The 20,552-nt window shown below is 43.6% G+C and overlaps 1 protein-coding gene and 1 pseudogene across 1 annotated transcript in view; both read left to right on the top strand.

Moving 5' to 3' along the window:
- The window catches only part of Efcab11 (EF-hand calcium binding domain 11), a 171,735-nt gene that overhangs the window by 80,913 nt on the left and 70,270 nt on the right, over nt 1–20,552 (top strand). The window lies entirely within an intron of this gene.
- LOC110307273 (bifunctional phosphoribosylaminoimidazole carboxylase/phosphoribosylaminoimidazole succinocarboxamide synthetase pseudogene) lies at nt 923–2,315 on the top strand (annotated as a pseudogene).

Genomic DNA, 20,552 nt, shown 5'->3' with positions numbered 1-20,552 from the left:
TTGGGCCTGTGAGATTTCTCTCAGATCAAGGCTTAAAGGGAGCAGACTGGTCTTCGCTTTAGCTTCTGGTCACTAGAAAGTAATGGTAGGTATACTCGATTTCTAGGCTTGCATTTTTTTATGTTAAATATTGTATATTTGTGGTAAGTCATCAAAAATGCAGGAAGTCACAGCTCCTGCCAAATGTGTACGGACTTTAATCTTTTTGGGTCCATTGTAAACCCTTTAAATACAGCAAACATTTGCATAGTGCCACTGCCTTTCGGCCATGTAGCTTCATCTAGCATTAGCCATATTTCAAAAAAAAAAAAATCATAGGGAAATAAACAATACACACGTTGTTATGAATGTGTGCTTTTTTTTTGTCTCCCTTTCCCCTTTGCACAGAAAGCTTGCAGTTCATATCGCCATATTTATGAATCTTATGGACGTTGTATTTCTGGACTGGTGTTTACTCACGAAGTCCATCTTCTTCTTTGGTGTGTGCGATGGCTGTTCTTGGTTGTCAACTTGACTAATCTGGAATGAAGTACAATCTAGAAATGGGGCACACTTTGATCCAGATCTCCAGGCAGAAAGACACACACACCTTTAATCTGGGCCATACCTTCTGCTGGACGCCTATGTAAGGACAATGGAAGAAGGAAGGTTTTTGGGTTTTGGGTTTTGTTTTGTTCTGGTTTGTTGCCTGCTTGCTAGCACATCCATTTCTTCTCTGGCATTGGAGCCGATTTCTTCAGCATTTTAGCATATACAGAAGGCCACCTGAGACACATAGCCTGGTGGGGCTCAAAAACTTCTTGACTACTGAACTTTTCATTTACAGCTAGCCATTGTTAGAGTAGTTGGACTACAGCCTAAATCATTTCAAAAAATCCATGTGTGTGTGTTTGTGTGCATGTGTTTTTATGTATGTATATATATGCGCATACATATTACAGACAGACAGACAGACAGAGACTCATTCCACAAGTTCTGTGACTCTAGAGAACCCCAACTAGCCCATGTGGTCTGTTCCTCTAGCTCACCTAGGATAACGGTGACAGCTGAAGTACTGAACATCGGGAAGAAGCTCTATGAGGGTAAAACAAAAGAAGTCCATGAATTGTTAGATAACCCAGGCAGAGTCCTCCTGCAGTCCAAGGACCAGATCACAGCAGGGAATGCAGCTAGGAAGAACCACCTGGAAGCCAAAGCTGCCATCGCCAATAAGATCACCAGCCGCATATCTCAGTTGTTACAGGAAGCTGGTATAAAAACTGCTTTCACCAAGAAGTTTGGGTAGACTGCTTTCATTGCACCCCAATGTGAATGATTCCATTGAATGGGTGTGCGGAAGAATAGCAACTGGATCTTTCCTCAGAAGGAGCCCTGGTGTAAAAGAGGGATACAAGTCTTCCCCACCCGAAGTGGAGATATTCTTCAAGGACGATGCCAGTAATGACCCACAGTGGTCTGAGGAGCAGCTCATCACTGCAGAATTGTGTTTTGCTGGCCTTGTTATAGGGCAGACTGAAGTGGACACCATGAGCCATGCACGCCACACAAGCTATATTTGGAATTCTGGAGAAATTCTGGCTGACCCAGGACTGTACACTGGTTGCTATGAAGTTTGAATTTGGTGTTGATGTAACCACCAAAGAGTCTGTTCCTGCTGATGTCATTGATAATGATTCCTGGAGACTATGGCCATCGGGAGATCAGAGCCAGCAGAAAGACAAACAGTCTTACCGTGATCTCAAAGAAGTAACTCCGGAATGACTCCAGATGGTAAAGAAAGGCGCTGAGTAGGTTGCAGACCGAGTGGAGTTGCGTCTCAAGTCAGACAGTCAGTGCAGGGTGGTAGTGCCGATGGGCTCAACCTCTGACCTTGGTCACTGTGAAACAATTAAGAAGGCTTGTGGAAATTTTGGGATTCTGTGTGAACTTAGAGTAACATCCATGCATAAAGGACCAGATGAAACTTTGAGGATTAAAGCAAAATATGAAGGAGATGGCATAGCTACTATATTTGTTGCAGTGACAGGCAGAAGCAATGGACTAGACCCAGTGATGTCTGGTAATACTGCATACCTGGTTATCAGCTGTCCCCCAGTCACACTGGACAGGGGTGCTCAGGATGCGTGGTCATCTCTTCGACTGCCCAGTGGTCTTGGGTGTTCAACTATACTTTCTCCAGAAGGATCAGCCTAGTTTGCTGCTCAGATATTTGGGTTAAACAACCATATGGTGTAGGCCAAACTTGGAGCGAGCATATTGAACACATGGACATCCTAAAGCAGGCTGATGAGAAAGTCAGAGAATGCAATTTGTAAAAAAGCAATTTGATTTTTTAGGAGAAAAGTTACATATTCCTAGTTTGGATTTAAAGAAAAAATAAATCAAGCAAAATGATTTCATGTAAGAAAAAACAATTCGGTTTACTAATTGAACAAACGGTCCTCAATGTTAATGAGTTGGCACATTGTCAGTGGAGATTATTAATATCTTCTAGCTCTACATAGTGATATGTCCCTGTAACCGTAGCACTGCAGAGGCTGAGGCAGCAGGATCACCCAGTTCAAGGCCACTCTAAACTGTGTATTGAGACTCTGTACTTGCCGGGGAGGGAATCTTTATAGTTAGTAAAATTTGGCATGACACTGCTAAATTACATCTCATCCTCGGTCTAGTCATGGTTGGGCAAATATGTAACTATGGAACTGGAGCAATGTGTCTGCTATTCACGAACCAGCGTGGTTCTCTTGCAGGCGGCCTGAGTTTGGTTCCCAGCGCCTTAGCTCAGAGGATCTGACCCCATGGCTTTCTTATGCACCTGCTCTCAAATACTATTAGATTCCCTCACCCAACACGCACAAGTGAAAACAATAAACTTTTTAAACAGAGAGAGAGAATAAAAAGAGAGAGAGAACCCCAACTAAAACAGTGTGTATTCAAATGTGACAGGTATGGTAGTGGTTTGTGTATAACCAAATCTTGGCTTTTCTCACCGCATGACATTTTGAGATTCTTCTGTATGTATGCATGTAGCTTATACTCTCTCCTTTTCACTGCTATATGCGGCTGCACTGGATAGTAATTCCACATTTATTTAGTCACCCAGGGAGGTGGATCCAGCCCTTCAGCATTGTGCTCCTACTGCGGTAAGCTTTCTTGTATAAGACTTCAGCTTGGCCCATGCTCTAAAGCCTTTTCCACCTCGTGACACTCACAGACAGCGAGAGTATTTATAAAAGCACCTTTGTGTGGGAGATCGCTTTTGGCTGAAGGAGCCCTGCCTGCCCCAGATACTGGTGTGGAGAGTCTAGTTACACTGTAAGCCAGCCTTGGGTCAAGTCTGGCAGCTGTGCTGGGGATAGCAGGCTTTGTATTCTCTGGGGAGGAGTCTTAGACACTGTGTATGTCATCCACAGGTGTTTTTAGATGGATAACTGAGACTTTTCAAAGTAGGCTTAAATATGCATTCAGTATAGTATAAGTACTGACCTTTAAAATGAAATATCAAGTTTTATGTTTGTCTAGTAGAATCCAAACACTGTAATGGTTTGACACTCAGAATTTGTCTTGGAAAATGTAGGAAAGTTGTAAGAACAATTCCTCAACAACATGAAGTTTTACATTATAGTATCTTCACACACTGAATTTCATTCTGCTGTAATTTTACAAACTGCTTTTGGCTTTCCATGCCGTTATTTTGGAGTTGACTTTATGAGGTATAATTTACTTGTGGTGGGAGTCTCTGTTAGTAGGTGTTAATGCTGTGTCGGTTTGATAGCTGTGTCCAGTTGAATAACCAGGGTCACAGTGCTGAGTGTCCTGTCTCTTCCCATTCCCTGACTGGGCTCCCAGCCTCTGGCATTGCTGTTCAGAGTTTTGTCCCCATGCTACAGCTTTTCCCAGAATGTCCTAAATCATGTCACACCGTTGTCATCCTATACAGCACATAAAATAGGTAGTTTGGAATAGATGTATATTGCCCAGTTGCTGAATTCCTGAATTGAACTGATCAGTAAACCTATTCCAGATACTCATCATTTCATGTATAGTTGTGTTGTGTTGTGGGGTGTATAGTTGTATTGTGTTGTGGAGTATATAGTTGTGTTGTGTTGGGGAGTGTGTAGTTGTGTTGTATTGTGGAGTGTATAGTTGTGTTATGTTGTGTACACCTCAGACCTACTTTCCTAGAGAACTGTTTCTGTGGTGGGTGGCCCACTGCATGCTCAGTAACAAGCCCCAGGGCTGGTTCATGCTGCCTTGGCAGTGCTGGGTCCTGTAGTCCTTTCTAACAGGCAGGTAGTGGTGGCTCCTGGTACTTTTAAATATATGCTTGGAAAACAACTGGAGACTCCAACAGTTGGGTTTTATCCTTACCCACTTCTGTGTTTATTTAAGTCTTGTCTAGTATTTGAATTGGTTGGGATTTTTTTTTCAGTCCTGAATTATAAAAGATTTTTATTTAAGTCATATACAACTTCTAATCTATGATTTTTTAAAATTTTCTTAGCACTTTCTTTTAAAGACAAAGTGACTTTTACAGTGAAATCCACTTATCATTAAATGATTAATACTTTTTTTTAGTCTTACATTAGAAATCTTTGCCTAACATAAGTGTAATTCCTTTAACCTGACATATCAGCTTGGCTAGACCATGTGACCTCAAAATTTGGTTAAAAACTGATGTGGGCCTTGCTGTCAAGATATTTGAAAGCCATTATCAACAGCTAAATCAGTAGATTGTGGTGGCATAAAGTGTCCTTCATAATGGGGGCGTAAAGTGGCCTCCGCATGCTCACCAGGTTGCAGCCTGCATCACCAGCTCTTTCCTGGACTCGGTTCTAACTCATTGATGTGCTAACACCATTTTCTTATTACAGAAGCCAATCCTGATGTTTGGTGCCTTAGCAGCATTTTTAGCCCACTGTACTGCTTTATGAATCTTATATAATTTTATATTTAATCAGTTACCTACACCCATTAAAAACTGGAGTATTCCAGTTGATTAGGTCTGTGCTTCCTTTTCTATGATTTTCTCTAATTGTCCTTACTGTTTCATTGTTTTAATGTAAGTTTTTCTGCATGCTATATCATACAACTATACAAATGTACAAATATTTTAAGTGTCCTGCTAGTTTATATAAGTTCTCATTGGTTTTTCTATGCTGGTTTTATGTTACAACATTGCTGAAAGTCTTAGTCTGTTGTGACTGCTCTAACAAGTACCTCAGACTGGGTGACTTCAACAGGAAGTGCATCTTTACCCAGTTCTGTGACTGGAAAGTTTGTGATCTGGTGCCCTCACAGTCTGGTTCTCTTCTTGGGTCCAAGATGGCTGCCTTCCTGCTAAGGGCTTATGTGGCACTTCCTTGGTATGTGCTCATGGGGGAGAGGATTCCTTTTTCCTGTTCTTATAAGGGATGTTCATTCTCATAAGGCCCCATCCTCATTACCTAATTATTTCCCAAAAGCCTTCCTCTCACACTGTGGGTTAGAGCTTCAACCTAAAAATGGAGACATCTAGTTTTAATACTAAATTAGCTTATCAAGTCTAGTTTTATCTTAGGAATTGTGATAATTTGTGCTTCTTAGGCATAAGCAGTATCGTCTTTGAGCAGTAACCTTTGTCTGTACCAGCTCTTCACATCATTGGCTTGCTCTTGCACTGGTTAGAACCTCCTGTGCTGGGATTGGTAAATGTGCTTTCCGGCATCTTGTGTCTTTCCCGTCGTAGCAGGGAGAAGAAGGCTTTAGTATTTCATTTTAGATGTGATGGTTGTAGTAGTGTTCTGTGCTTGGTTTCATCTTTTCAGGGAAGGGAGGGGAGGGCCTATACTAGTCGTCAGATTAAGGGAGCCCCTATGAATACATATGATGTGAGGGGGCTCTTCGGCTCCCATTGATACAGTCATGTGGTTTTCCCCTTTGATTGCTTCTTGGATGCAGTAGATGTTCATGGCGAGAATAGAAAAGCTATAGTAGAATATATAGCCTTGTTAAATGTATCTGTTCCTATGTAACAGGTACTCAGTAGGAATGAATCAAGGAACAGAGGGGTAGTTTAAACATGACAAGTAGCTTGGAAAATAAACATGTTTCTCCCTCTTTCCCTCCCTCCCTCCCTCCCTCCCTCCCTCCCTCCCTCCCTCTATGTGTTTGTATGAGTATAGAGTAGTGAACTGTGTGTGACTGTAGTGTAGCGTATGTGAGTGTAGTGTAGTGCGTGTACATGCAGGTCAAGGCCTGAGGTCAATTCTTACGTGTGTTCCTCAATTACTCACCGCCTTGCTTTGGAGACAGGGTATCTTCCCTGAACCCAGGGCTCTGTTTCTTAGACTGGCTGGTCAGCAAACCCCACATCCAACCTGACTTCTTCTTTTTCCATGGTTGCTAGGGATCCAGGTATTCATGCTTGCTCAGCAGAGTGGTAGCCAGCTCAACCTTGTCTCCACTCTCTCCAATCATCTTCTGACAAAAGTTAATGAAAGTGTTTTTCTCGAGGCTGAACAGGTTTTGAGGACACTGTAAAACATTCATGTAATATGAGTTCCTTTTATCCAGAGGCATTCTGTGCTGTGCTTTATTTCATTAAGCTAAGGGCTGAACATTTCCCTCTCCCTCATGCGTTACAAGTATCCGAGCTGTGGACTGAGAGAGGAGAGAGTAAGAATGTTTCCCAGTCCCTTTCTCATTCCTAGCAACAGTGAAAAGGCATGAGGCATGGATGGTACCTCCATCCCACACTGGCATTTACCACCAGCCCACTTGTAAACTGTAAGGTGATGGGGGTGGATTCATGGCTAACTGGGCTGGTGGGTAGGTTGGTCAATAGAAGGTACTCTGGTCTTTTTGATTTGCTCTCATGGCACTTTCTCTCACAGCCATGCATACTTTCTTTTTTCACAGTAAGTAAGAGTCAAGATTGCCACATGAAAATTACCACCATCTTAGAGAGGTTTTGTTTTTGTTTGGTTGGGAGGGGAGATCAGATTTTTGTTTTGCTTTGTTTGGGACCTTATAGGTTTTTTGTTTATACATTATGGTTTCTGGTTTTGTGTTTTTATGGGATTTCTGGGTGTGTAAGTGTGTGTGTGTGTGTGTGTGTGCATGTGTGCGCGTGCACATGTGCACCTGTGTATATTTCTTGTGCTTTTTCTTTAGCTGGCTTTTATTATGTTTGTTTATTTTATCCTATTCTGGTTAGTTTGTTTTGTTTTATCTTATTTTTTTTTGTAGATGCCTATTTGTTTTCTAATGAGGGAGAGCATGAAAGGGAGTGGATTTGCATGGGTGAGAAGGTGTAAGGATCTAGATGGAATTGTGGGGAGAGAAAACTGTAATCAGAATATAATATATGAAAAAGATGTTTTCAGTTAAAAAGAAAATCACCATCTGGGGTGGAAAGATGCATCAGCAGTTAAGAGCACTGGCTGTTCTTCCACAGGCCCTGAGTTTTGATTCCCAGCACCTAGTTGGTGACTCACAACTATTTGTAACTCCAGTTCCAGGGGATCTGATGCCCTCTTCTGGCCTCCAGCGGCACTTCATGCAGTATATAGATATACCTGAAGGCAAAACACTCGTACACATAATTAACAATAAAGGTTAAGAAAAAAATCACTACCTTTCTAAGCATACTTGAATTCAGAACATCTCTCCACAGACATTTCTCCATTGACAAAACAAACAAACAAACAAACAACAAAACAAAAGCAGTAAGGTCAGGGTAGCTAGACCTTTCAGTGTACACACTATAGTACAGTGTTTCCTGCAGGCCATGTTTTTATTGTTCCTCTGGCACCCTGGAAGTTGTTAAACACCTAGGAAATACATAGTTGCAAAACAAATATGTGGGAAAGAATGTGCTTTTCTTAAAGTGGAACAAAGGTGCTCACAGGAGAGTGTGCAGTCAGGAAAGCAGCGTGAGTCTCGCAAGTGTATTCTTAAACAGTTCTTTTTAAAAGATCATAAAAAGTCTAGTGACTGGTCCCACTCATCCCCCCAGGCCCGGGTGAAGCCATAATGTAGATCCTTGGGTTTAACACTGGCATGTATGTATATGTCTTAAAGTTTGTATGTTGGCGTTGATAAAAAGTCAGTTATACAAGAAAAATTCCAGACAAGGTTTGTTTGGGTGATACATTAGTTCTAAGGTATACAGTAGACCATAAACATAAATAGATATGAAATAATTGATAGATGAATAAATAAATAAATAAATAAATAAGAGCAATTGAATTAAAATTCCTTTGGGTGCTGGTCACTGAATTCTGGATAGATAAGATTTATTGTTAAAGTAGGTAAAGAGAATGATGATTCATCCCTTACTTGTTACTTCAACAAGTCTATACTCAGGCACCTGTTAACTTACTTACATTGGAAAGACTCGTGAGGATGTCATATGAACTAGACAGACCTAAAATGTAACATGAAATGCCAAAAAAAAAAAGTAATCAAGAAAACTAATAATAAGAGCAATGTCACTAACTACTCTAAACACTACAGAAGGAATTATAGGGTAATAAGACAGCAGCAATAGTCATTGTGGAAACTACAGGAAAGACTGGCGTGCCGGCTTGTGTGTTCTGTGGAGAGTCCAGTCAATATCTTTGTGGGACATGGACCTGACCCTTGATAAATGCTAATGAGTTACACTCTTGGAAGAAGGTACTACTGTGACCAAGGAGCAAAAGAGGTCCTGGAATAATTCCTCCCTTCCCCTGTGAATAAAGTCTCGTTTGCCATTCTGCAAAGGGAGAAAGTGAAGTGTAAACGGTCCAGCCCTGTGGGGTTGCTGTGGGGTTGGTCAAATGAGGGTCATGCCCAAGTGCTCTAGCTTGAGAACTTTTGTCACTACCATGGTTCACTGCCCTACAAGTCACACTAGCTCTTAATGAGACAGCTAAGGAGAGAGACAGACCCACTCTGAAACCTGAGTGCTCAACAGCCGAGCTTTCACTAAGCCCAAGAGTTTGAGCGAGGTAGCTGGCCTGTTTGTGTCATTTGTTTTCTACTTAAGTGATTTATTTATTTTTTACATGTCGGTATTTGGTTTTCATTATTTTCCAACTAATTAAAAACCACGTTCAATTGAAATCAATTAGGATCCGAAAGATGATTTAAAATACACTGGTGTGCATCTGGTCATTTGTCTCCTTTTGTCTGGCAGTGCAGTTCAGCACTCAAAAGATCCTGCCATAGGCCACTCTGGCTGCTATATTGAAACACTATGGACTGTACAGTACAATACAAACAGTTCTTGTGGTTCCAACAGCTGCTAAGTCAGGGATGGAAGCATTGGAGACCCAGAGTCTGGGGAGGGCCCACAGCATCGGCTCCTTCTGTTTGCTCATATGGCAAAGCCTCATGTATGCAGCCACCAGTGCTGTCACAGGGACGGCCTGCAGGAATCCTGTCTTCTGATTCTGTCACCATCACACAGGTATTAGGTTTCAAACATGAATGAAGGATGTAGGAATATTTGGAACAGCAGAATCCTGTAATAAGAAAGGCTTACATGCAACATTAAAAATAAATGAAAGCATTAAATATATTTATATTAAGTTAAACTTTGTCTAAATCAGAGAAGAGGAAATACTGTTATTAGCACTGGCAGCTATGAACATATCTGACATTATTCATAGGATAACGTAGCTTTAGAGTTTAGACAGAGTGAATCTTGCCTGGAGTTTTCTGAAAGTCTGTAACATCCTGTGTTGTAAGAGGAAAGGAAGCGCCACTTTCTCTCTGTATAACTAGAAAAGGCCAGGGCCTTCGAAGGTTATTGCAGAGTGATAGGAACTGTCAGATCCTAAAGCTTAACTCTGTCTACTCCCTTCCTAGACATCTCTGTCTCCACTGGTAAGAATGGAAACACAAGTCTGTGTGCACCCTGTTGTGTAAGTTAGCTTACAATTTAATTTGCTTTGACAATAGCCCAGTGTGACCTCAATGTTCTTTAAAAGTATTTATTTGGACACATATAAAAGAAAACAACAACCTATGTTTGTGAACCATTGAGCTGTTGGAGTTCTGTCTTGTGGCTTAAGGGTATTTTGGGGTAACTTATCATAGCTTAACAAATTAAATGCATTGTGACATAGTGAAAAATACAATGTAACTCACTGAAGCATTTAAATTGAATAAAGAATATTATTTTATAGCTGTAGTTGGTGTCACTGCATACATGAGAGGTGTTAGAGAACGTTATCCCTGAGCTGTGGTTCTGGAAGGAGTCAACAGCTGGGTCAGCAAGGAAATTAATAGCAAGCAGCCCAAGATTGTGGTGAGGGGTTTCTTTCTAATGTATTTAGATAAAATTGAATGAAGACACAGAAAAGAGGACAAAGAGAAAGTAGCCATGTGATACGAGTCTGTCCACCAGAGCTTAACAAAAACAGTAAGGAACAGAAAATCTGGGTTAAATACAATAGCTGCTCATCAAAGGACCAAATGATGGGAAAGTATGTTTTAGCCAAAACAGGATCAAAAGGAACCAGAAATGACAGTCTAGGTTAGTTCAAATCTGGGCAAAGTAGAAGAAAGGAATAATGCCCAGTAGACAATGTTCAAAGACGAAGAATGTACATCTCAATGTTATGCACATTGCTTAGCAACAACATCAAAAAATAAAATAAAAGAAAGGGAAGTGCAGAAGACAAAGGAGGAAGAGACGCATGCCTGTGATGTAATCTGATACAAGGTTAAAATGAGAAAAGCCATGACAGAAAATGAACTGAAACCTTGGATGAACAATGACATTCATTATTGCCACCTAGGCAAGTTCCTTTAAAAGTTAGACTCTAAGTTATAATCATTAAAATAACTGGCCACTGTAAAGATATTGATTGCTATTTAAAATACACTTCATATTCTTTCGTAAATACAGTAGAAATATGTTTTATATTTGTGTGATTTAATGTTTTAAATACACATGTATGTCAATACAATATATGAAAAATAAGTGGAAATTCCTAAAGATAGTTTAGGATGGCATTTGGCAATGATTTTCATCCTATATTTTGGATGGGAATTGTTGCTTTGCATATATCTAATGCTTTAAATATTTGGACAGTGGTTAGAATCCAACCTGCTTGTAAAGTTCAAAAGCACCTTTATATAAATAAAAGCTTCTAAAGGCCAGTAGATGCATTTAAAAATAAGTCAATTAATTCATCCCATATGCAGCAGTTAAGATAAGACGTGTTTCCAATGTACAAACTTGGCTTTGACCTTGTAAAAACTGAAAGCGGTATGAACCCCACATTCCACAGCCACCACAGGCTTCCTCTAATAAAAGGATTACTGTCTTAAACACTCCTCAGAACCATCTTTGTATGCTCTGTCTGCAAAATAGAATTTTTCTTGGTAATTGTCTTGAAATCGTAGAGGCTCCCGTGTTTTGGTAAGCAAGCCACATCCTGCAGCAATAAAGAAGAGATGTAGACGCGGTGACCAACACAGACAAAGTAGTCATAGCCAGACTGTCCATGCTAAAGTTTTGGGCTTAAATGTTTTACTGGGCTAGGGAGATGTTTTAGTGATAAAGCATTGGCTGTGTGAGTGTAAGGAACTGAGTTCAAATCCCTAGGATTCACAGAAAACCAGAAATGATAGCACAGATTGTCTGTGCCTACAGGGAGGCGAGAGCTGAGGACAGGAACAGGAGCCCCTGGAATCTAGGCTGTCTTCAGTCCCTGATGAAAGGGTACATTCTGTCTTCTGTCCCTGCTGAAGGGGGACATTCTGTCTTCTGTCCTGAATGCTCTGAATACCTGAGACCTGCTCACTCTTTCTTCTACAACATTCATGATGCCACCATCTACCACTTATCAGTCGTGAGAACCTTTAAAAGCTAATTTCTTTTCTTGACCACTGGTCACCGAGCTGTATCTAAATCTGCCATCTATCTATCCCCGTTTCTTTCCACCCCACTATCTCTGATCCATGATATATTGTCTGTTGTCACAGAGGATCATGGGCTGGATGTTTTGAACATCAGAATTTATTTTCTCGGAGTCCTGGAGGCTAGGTCTGAGATGAAGTGTCAGTAGTGTCACTCCACTGAAGCTACTCCCCCTGCCTCATCGATGATGACTGTGTCCTCTGTGTCTTCGTGTGTTCTTCCCTCTGGATGTGTTTGTATCCTGTTCCCTCTTTATAACACTAGTTTAGTCCCTGTGTCCCACAAAGGCACAGCAGAGCCCATCCCGTCCAGTTTGAGTGCTTCTCCACCTACGCCCACCAAGCACTGTGTGCACAGCCCTCCATAGCCTCCTACACACCGTACATCCAGAGCTCATAGTCTCTGCTTTCTCACACTAGACACAGAGTAGCAGTCTCTGTGCTCTCACACTAGACACAGAGTAGCACAGTCTCTGTGCTCTCACACTAGACACAGAGTAGCACAGTCTCTGTGCTCTCACACCAGACACAGAGTAGCACAGTCTCTGTGCTCTCACACTAGACACAGAGTAGCAGTCTCTGTGCTCTCACACTAGACACAGAGTAGCAGTCTCTGCGCTCTCACACTAGACACAGAGTAGCAGTCTCTGCGCTCTCACACTAGACACAGAGTAGCACAGTCTCTGTGCTCTCACACTAGACACAGAGTAGCACAGTCTCTGTGCTCTCACACTAGACACAGAGTAGCACAGTCTCTGCCGCTCTCACACCAGACACAGAGTAGCAGTCTCTGCGCTCTCACACTAGACACAGAGTAGCACAGACTCTGCGCTCTCACACTAGACACAGAGTAGCAGTGCAATTCTTCCCCAGCTTCTCTGAAGGAAAAAAAAAATGAGTGCAGATTGTCAGAAAGGTGTACAGATTGTGGGCACTGGTACATTAGTAGTGACACGGGAAATCCGAGGGAGCCAGGGGAAAAGGTGTAAATTGCAGGATAATATCCAGGGGAGATCGGTCTGTTAGTAATGCAGAGGATGTGATGGACTTAAAGGAAGGGTCTGAATTACAGGGTAATGGAGAGGGGAGGTCAGTACATTAGTACCATGAGTAAACTGACCAATTGGGTGCAAACGGTGTGAACTGTAGGGTACCGTGAAGCAGGGGCGTCTATGTCCAGAGCCTCTCACACAGCAGGAAGTCTTTCTTCCCCCTCAGACACTGGCTACACCTTTCATTGGTTTTTAAAGTTCCATCTCACAGTAGGCCTTTGTCTTTTACAACTGTTAATTAAATTTCAAACTACTGTTACAGGGGAAAATTATTGTTCTTGCTTAAAAATCGGAGGCAGGAAGATTCCCTCAAAACCTCTAACTGCCTGAACTTAGGAGCCTCAAGTGGGGGCTAGTCAACACCAATCTGTTGGGGGGAACCAACATGACACCCCCACACACACTCCTCTGACAGGCTCTGTAAATAGGATTGTTGTTTCCATGTTCGAGAAAGAATTTTAAATAGCCTTGCTATTTTTAAAATTAATCCCTTTAAGCATAGCATGCTAGGGAGCTAGGTTTCATGAGCCTCCTTTGTTGCCTGTGAGCCAGGCAGTGAGTATTCATAGGATTTCTTCTCAAAGTTAGGTGTGTTTATACATACAGCCTGGGGAGATAACGGTGGTATCTACCTCTCCCAAAGGCGCTGTTGCTTCTCTCAAAGATTCATGTGTTAGATGCCTAGTCCCTAGAATAATGATGTTAAGAGACAAGCTGAGGGCTAGAGAGATGATGGGTCAGGAGTTAGGAGCACTGGCTTCCCTTCTCTAGGACCCAGGTTCAATTCCTAGTGCCTACATGATAGTTCACAAGTGTCTGTAACCGTGGTCCCAAAGAATTCAACGCTGCCTTCTGGACTTCACAGCCATCAGGCATACACAGAGACACACAGAGGCAAAGCTTTCATATAACGCATAAAATTAATGTTTTTAGAAAGGTGAGCCTAGTGTGAGATCATTGCCAATCCCACCCTTCGCACTGATTCCCCGTCTCCCTCACACGCCCCTCCTTTCCCTCGTGTTTCTGCCATTACTCTGACTGATGAAGTCAGCAGGGCTCTCTTGCCAGAGTCAGTAGCCTCCACAAGTAAGAGCTAAACTAACTTATTTATAATAATATTAATTAATAATAGATATTATATATGAACCATTAAGTTTATTAATATTATTAGTGTGTGTATACACATGGTAGGGGTGGGAGGCACTTGGGCAGCACCCGTGTGCTTTCAGGTCTTTAGGTCACCAGGTTTGTGCTGCAATGGCTTCCTCCCGCTCACTGAGCCATTTCCCTCGCTTAGACCGTTTCGTTTGTTTGTTTAATAAGTTACGGGGCCACAGTGACAGGAAGCAGGTTGCTGTGCTGATTACTTAAGTCTCTGGGTTCTCCAGAACCTTCCAGCCAGAAGGCAAAAGGGTTTTGCCACCTACAGAGTCCCTCATCTGAATCCATCTGCATCAATGCAGAGTACTGAGGGCCCCGAGAGCTCACAGACGTCTGCTCAAACTCATGTTGCTCCCCGTGCTCAGGAGCACAGCCCCTTGTTCGGGCCCTAGTGCTCCTGGGACCCCCTGCTTCCATATGTGAGCCTGTGGTATATGGACTCTTGCAGGGAGCCTGAGTTCTCCAATCCTTCAAATCCTTCTAAGTTTTTTTCAAAAGGGATGGGGATGCTGCTAGAAACATGGCTCTCTTGAGGACAAATGTGGAAAGCATGGAAAGCATGGTCCTTAACAGAAGGTGAAGAAGGACCCTGGAATTAGCAAACATGTTGAACAAGCTAGCCCCTGGGGTCCTGTGTTTGTCCTTTGGGAATGTGGAGGAAGTGGCAGCTGTGGCCACAAGGTGCTTACTGACAGTTGCTGGCTTGTGCCGTTTTCCCTCTCTTCTTCCTGCCCTTCCTTCCCTTCCTCCTTTTCTCCTGGCTTCTCAACTGCCCTGAGGTGGACAGCCTCCTCTCCCCACACTCCACGTGCATAGCCACAGTGCTGGGCTAGCCCAGGCCTACAGCTGGCATATCCCAAGCAACCATGGCCTGAGACTTCCTGAGGCCTCCCTTTAAGTCAGCTTTCACGGACATTTCATTACAGCAGTGGAAGACTGACACACAGTTTTATCTGCCATCTAATCCACAGAGCAAGGTCCCTCAAGACTCCTGAAAAATTTGAGCTTCCTGTGGCCCCTGAGAATAATTACAGATTGCTGACCGATTAGTTAAAAGGCCCGTGGGAGCTCTCCACCGGCATCACTATGGGGGTGTCTTACTTAGGGTTTTCACTGCTGTGAAGAGACACCATGACCACAGCAACTCCTATAAGAAAGACATTTAATTAGGACTGACTTACAGTTTCAGAGGTTTAGTCCATAATCATCATGGCAGAAAGCATGGCGCATGCAGGCAGACATAGTGCTAGAGAAGGAATTTTACACCTGGATCCTTAGGCAGCAGGAAGAGATTGCCACACTGGGTATGGCTTGAGCATCTGAGACCTCAAAGCCCATCCCTAGTGACACAGCTCCTCCAACAAATCCACACCTGCTCCAACAAGGCCTCGCCTCCTAACAGTGTCACTCTCTATGGGCCTGTGAGGATCGTTTTTATTTAAGCAGCACTGGGGTGATTGTTTGCTGCTCCGCAAGGCTGGCCTTGCAAGTAAAGGCACTAGGTTCTCTGTGAATTGTCCTATCATGTTGCTGTCATACAACATACTAGATGAGATGTTCTCTGAGTTTTACCTACTCTTTGCAGCACCTGGTCATGGCCGTTACCACCGCCCCCAGGTGTGTTGAAGAGGCAGGGACTCAGAGAGCGGTGGAGTGACTCTTCATGGTCTCTTAAACAGTGCACAGACTTAGATGCTAAAACTCATGCTTTTAACCATGCCAGGCCCAGGCCAGTTAACCCTAGGAGTATAATGCAAGCCTCATGGAAGTCACAGTAGCGATGAGAAGTTAGAGAGTAAAACGGCAGGAGGGGGACCACTCTGGCAGCCACTTAGATCTTCCTGGCTACCCTTTTTAAAGACTATATTCCATTGCTTTCCTCCAAGCAAAGTGGAATCTCTGGTGTCTGGTGGGTCGTATTCCTTGCCAAGCTGAACTGAACACTCCGAAGCGTGGCAGTGAGGGAAGGGACCGTGGAGATATTTTAATGTCACTGGTCATATTTACATCTCCTTAGCATATGACTGAATGAGACCTAATGTACACATGTTTGTTTCTGTAAAGAAGCAGCCAGGCTCTATCCGGGTTTCAGTCTCGGAGAGGCTAGTGAAAGGTCTGAATACCGTTTTCCTCCTGGTTTATAATTGGTCCCTATGAGGGAAGCCAATTTCTTAAGTGAAATGGGCTTCAAAGGCTGGGGACGAAGAGTAGTTAGCCCTGGCTTGCAGGTTCGCCTTTACTTGGCTACAGAGAAAAAATAAGCAAATGTCAACTTTAATGTGAACACGAAGTGCTGTGGAGGGTGACAGGACCCAGCCTCCCAGGATGCCCCAGGCTGGCAGCTCACTCAGTGCTGGGGTGAGCTGGGGGAGCCCCCCGTTCCAGCTTGTTCAGGAGTGTGGCTTCCAGAGGATCATTTGTAGCTTTAGCTGTGTGGCCTGGTTTATCTTGAGGTACACTTATAAATGCTATAGCACGCTTACTACAGGCTGGTTCAAATTTCTCCCACTTGGTAGAAACAAAGGAAGTAGAACCTCTAATGAAGAACGGGCTGCTTTCCAGATGTTTGGGAGGTTGACTCTAAGTGGTATCTTAAGTTCCTTCTCAGGCTAGTCCACAGGACAACTTTAAGTCTCTGTGTGACTAACTTTAAACCTGTGGATTCTATTAGTGTTAAAGAAAGAATGGGGGGGGGCAGGAACAGGACATTTTTCTCTGCTTTTCTGAACCAAGATCAGCCTTAGGGGGTGGGGTGTCCTCCCCCCTCAGAGGTTCCTAGAGTTTCATACAGATCATCATTGAAGATACCGGCCACTTCTTCCCTTTCTCCAACCTGTCCAGGCTCTCGTTCCTCGGTGGAGCTAGTCTCAATGTTAGTATTTAACTGTTTCATACAAACACATAAATAAACAGTTCCTCGGGTTCTACCAGAGACATGTGCACTATTTAAATAAAATGCTTAATCATGTGCTTATTGAGTCAGGCAAGCCCAGAGAGAATCAAAGAATAACGTGAACTCGGCACAGATCACACATTTGGAGCCAGCTCGGGCCAGATAGTGAGATGCCATCTCAAAACAAACCAGGCCATGCAGGGGAAGTTCTTCAGAAGCCACAGTCACAGAGCTGATGGCCGAAAGCACTGACAGGGAGCCTGCTGCCTTGAGAGTCCCCAGCCAGCTCTGCCAGTCACCACTTCCTCCTGTGTGTTGTTTATGGCCCGGTAGGTCTCAGAAAATGCCCCATGGCAGCATCATTGTGCTGGCAGCAGTCTGGACTCCCGGTAGTGGGGGGGGGGGCTCTAGAGGACTGGGTATTGCTCTGAGTTCTGCATAAGTCACAGAGGATCAAAGGTAGGGGAGACATTGTCAAAGACACAGGTGCTGGCCTGAAGGAGGAGGCTGAGGCAAGGAACCAAATAGAGGAAAAATCTAGGGATTGTTGAGCAATTCAACCCCACAAATTGGTGATGAAAGCAAGTAGATCTGATTCCCCACTTCACACTTAAGTTCACAGCCCAGGGGGAAAATTGACCTGGGGTGAGAATCATTATGGATGTCTCTACCTGCCAGCCTGCAGAGGCAACCCATATTGTGAGTGAGCAAACCAGGGAACCTGAGGTCAGTGTGCCTTCTCTAGGGTGCCATGGTGTAGCAGAGACCTGGATAAGGCTTGGAGAACTAGTGGGAACAATGAACTGAGCCTGGAGCAGGCTTCTCAAGAGACTTGAGTCCTGTGTGAGACTCTGGAGGGAAGCACCCTCCTGTGCCTTCAGGGACTTGCTAGGAAGACTTGGAAGAGGAGATACTATGTACAGGAGGGAGACCCTGAGAAGACAGAGACAGCTGTCCTGTAGGCCTCATAGACCACCACAAGGGTTTTATCCCCAGCGTGTGGGACTTGATCTTAAGAATGTTAAACCAGAGAGATGGTTTATACTGTGTGGCCCTGACCATTGGATTAGCTGGGGTTGAGAGCTACAGGATCTTCGTGAGGGTGGTTGAGATCTGAGGGAGACCAGAAGGGGCCATTTATCCCACCATGCCATTTGAGGTATGTTCTATTTTAGATATATTTCTGATTATCACTTACACCACGAATGAACTTCTATGATTGAAAACTCCATCTCTTTTTGAAACTCAAGTCTACTAACAGCCTGGCAGAATTGTAGCCTGGATAACATTTTGAAGATCCTTTTCAAATTAGGTGCCCCTTCCCTTTCTCCACGCCTCTGCCCCCATCAGACTACTGGATGGCTCACCGGTCATTCTCTAACAACACCTGCTTTCAAAAGTGGCTCTGTCCAATGTGACCTATATGAACTTGATGCAATTTTGAGCCAGCTTGTCACCTTCCTGAGTATAACATGTGGTCAGTTTAACTTTATTCTCCTTAAGTGAGAAAAGGCGTCTGTTGGCTCTGTCTGCTGAATCGTCCAGACTACTTTGGCTGTAATTCCACCCGGCTTCTTTCTTTCAGCCTTAGCCTCACTGTGATCTTGGACTAACTCCCCCGAGGCTGTCACGGTGCCTGCAGCAGTTCTAGGCCTCCACTCACAATCTCATCAACCCGGGTTAAGAGTGTTGCTCTGCTCAAGGGCCAGAATTTCTGGGTTTTCTCTAGTGTGAGACACCTCTAAGTCGATGGTTAGGACAAGGGTGCCTAATAATTTGAACAGTAGTCCCAGGTAGGTCATGTGGCATCTCTGCTTAGTGGCAGAGTGCAGCCCTGGAGCTTTTGGGTGCCATCTACCTCCAGAATCACAGAAATCCTGGAGGCAAGAATAGGCCAAGGCCCCCTGGGTTCTAAGGATGCCCCTAACACTGCCGGCAGCAGCAGATTTGAGAGTTTCAGTCATGTGACTCCTTGTAAAATGGTAAAAAAAAAAAAAAAATGGGTATCAGGTGGTACAGGCCTGTGTTCCAGTCTACTTTCGAGGCTATGGTAGTAAGATTAGAAGTTCAAGGTCAGCCTGGACAATTTAGTGACATGCTGTCTCAAAGTAAAGAAAGGTGGGCAGATTGCTCAGTGATGGAGTAGTGGCCTAGCATGAGTAAGACACTATATTCAATACCTCTTGCCAGGCAGGGAAGAAATCGACAGGAAAGGAACTGCTTTAGGGAGAATAGAGGAGCCATTCAGGAGGCTCCAAAATGTCCCCACAATCAGTCCCATCCGTGGCATTCTTAGTGGCCTTTCCACTGATGGTTTCCTGGGTCATGGCAATGGCTTTTGAAGCTGGGAGTCGAGGAAATTCAAGATTAGCTAAGTGGGGTGAGGCAGGGTGCAGTGACAGAAACACAGTATTTGGAATGAGTTACTAATAACCAAACTGTTTGCCACTGTACGTATTGAGTAACCTTTGAAACTAGACTTCAGCAGTAGAATGAAATCATGCAGTATGGGAATTAGTTCAGGAGAAGTTTGATGGCCTTGTTTTTCATGTCTTACCTAGGACTAAAGACGTGTGAAATTCATGAAAAGGGATTCTTTTAAATTTGTGAAATAGTAATAGTGTTTACTGTCTAACACGTGGCTCTGTAGGCATCTTCAGAAATATTTCAAAAGCAGGCATAGTGTTTAACATTTAGAAATTTATATCCTAGGTCCTTTTTCTGCACCCAGCCATATTCATTGAGACTCACAGAAACAATAGCAGAAATGGGCGCATGTGCATCCTCACCCACAAACACCTGTCATGTGCAGGGGGCTTTCGGGTGGCTGGGACAGAAGAACCCCCATTCCTCACAGAGTGGAAAATGGTCTGAATGGAAGGAAAGACAGAGAAAAGGAAAGCAGCCACACAGGCTGTTCACTGCCTCTTCCAGCAGGTGAGGCTACTGGGAGGAGTGTGGAGCCGGAGTGACTGCCGAAGTTTTATTTCACATTGAAATGTTGTATAGTCTTTTGCCTGAAAGAAATTCAAGAATAAGCTGGAGGACAGCCTACTGAGGATGAGGAGTTTCCAAGGTTGGCAAGGAAGAGAACATCCCCAGTGCCAGAGCAAGGTCGCATGTGGCTTTTGTTAGTTTTATATCTTTAAACAGGATCTCATGTGTACCACGCTGGCCTTGAACTCACCATATTGCTGAGGATGGCCTTGAACTCCTGATTCTCCTATGTCTACCTCCTACGTGCTAGGATTATAGGTATGAGCCACCATGCTCTGCTTTAAGTTTGCTTTTGAATTGCATCATGGTCTGTTAGAGTGCGCTGCTTAATTCTGCGGTTTCCCTTGTTGTATAGTATGTCCTGTAGGGAGATGGCCAGTGATAAAGAAAGTTTCAGCAAGAGCAACACAAAGCCACCCACTTTATTTATTTTTCAAGACTGGGTTTCTCTATGTAGCTCTGGCTGTCCTGGAACTCGCTTTATAGATCAGGTTGGCCTTGAACTCACAGATCTGCTGGCATCTGCCTCCCAAGGGCTGAGACTAAAGGCA

Source organism: Mus caroli, unplaced genomic scaffold, assembly GCF_978045245.1.
Source record: "Mus caroli unplaced genomic scaffold, Mus_caroli_1 scaffold_14, whole genome shotgun sequence".
Classification (NCBI taxonomy): Eukaryota; Metazoa; Chordata; class Mammalia; order Rodentia; family Muridae; genus Mus; species Mus caroli.
This window is presented reverse-complemented; position numbering and strand designations above follow the sequence as displayed.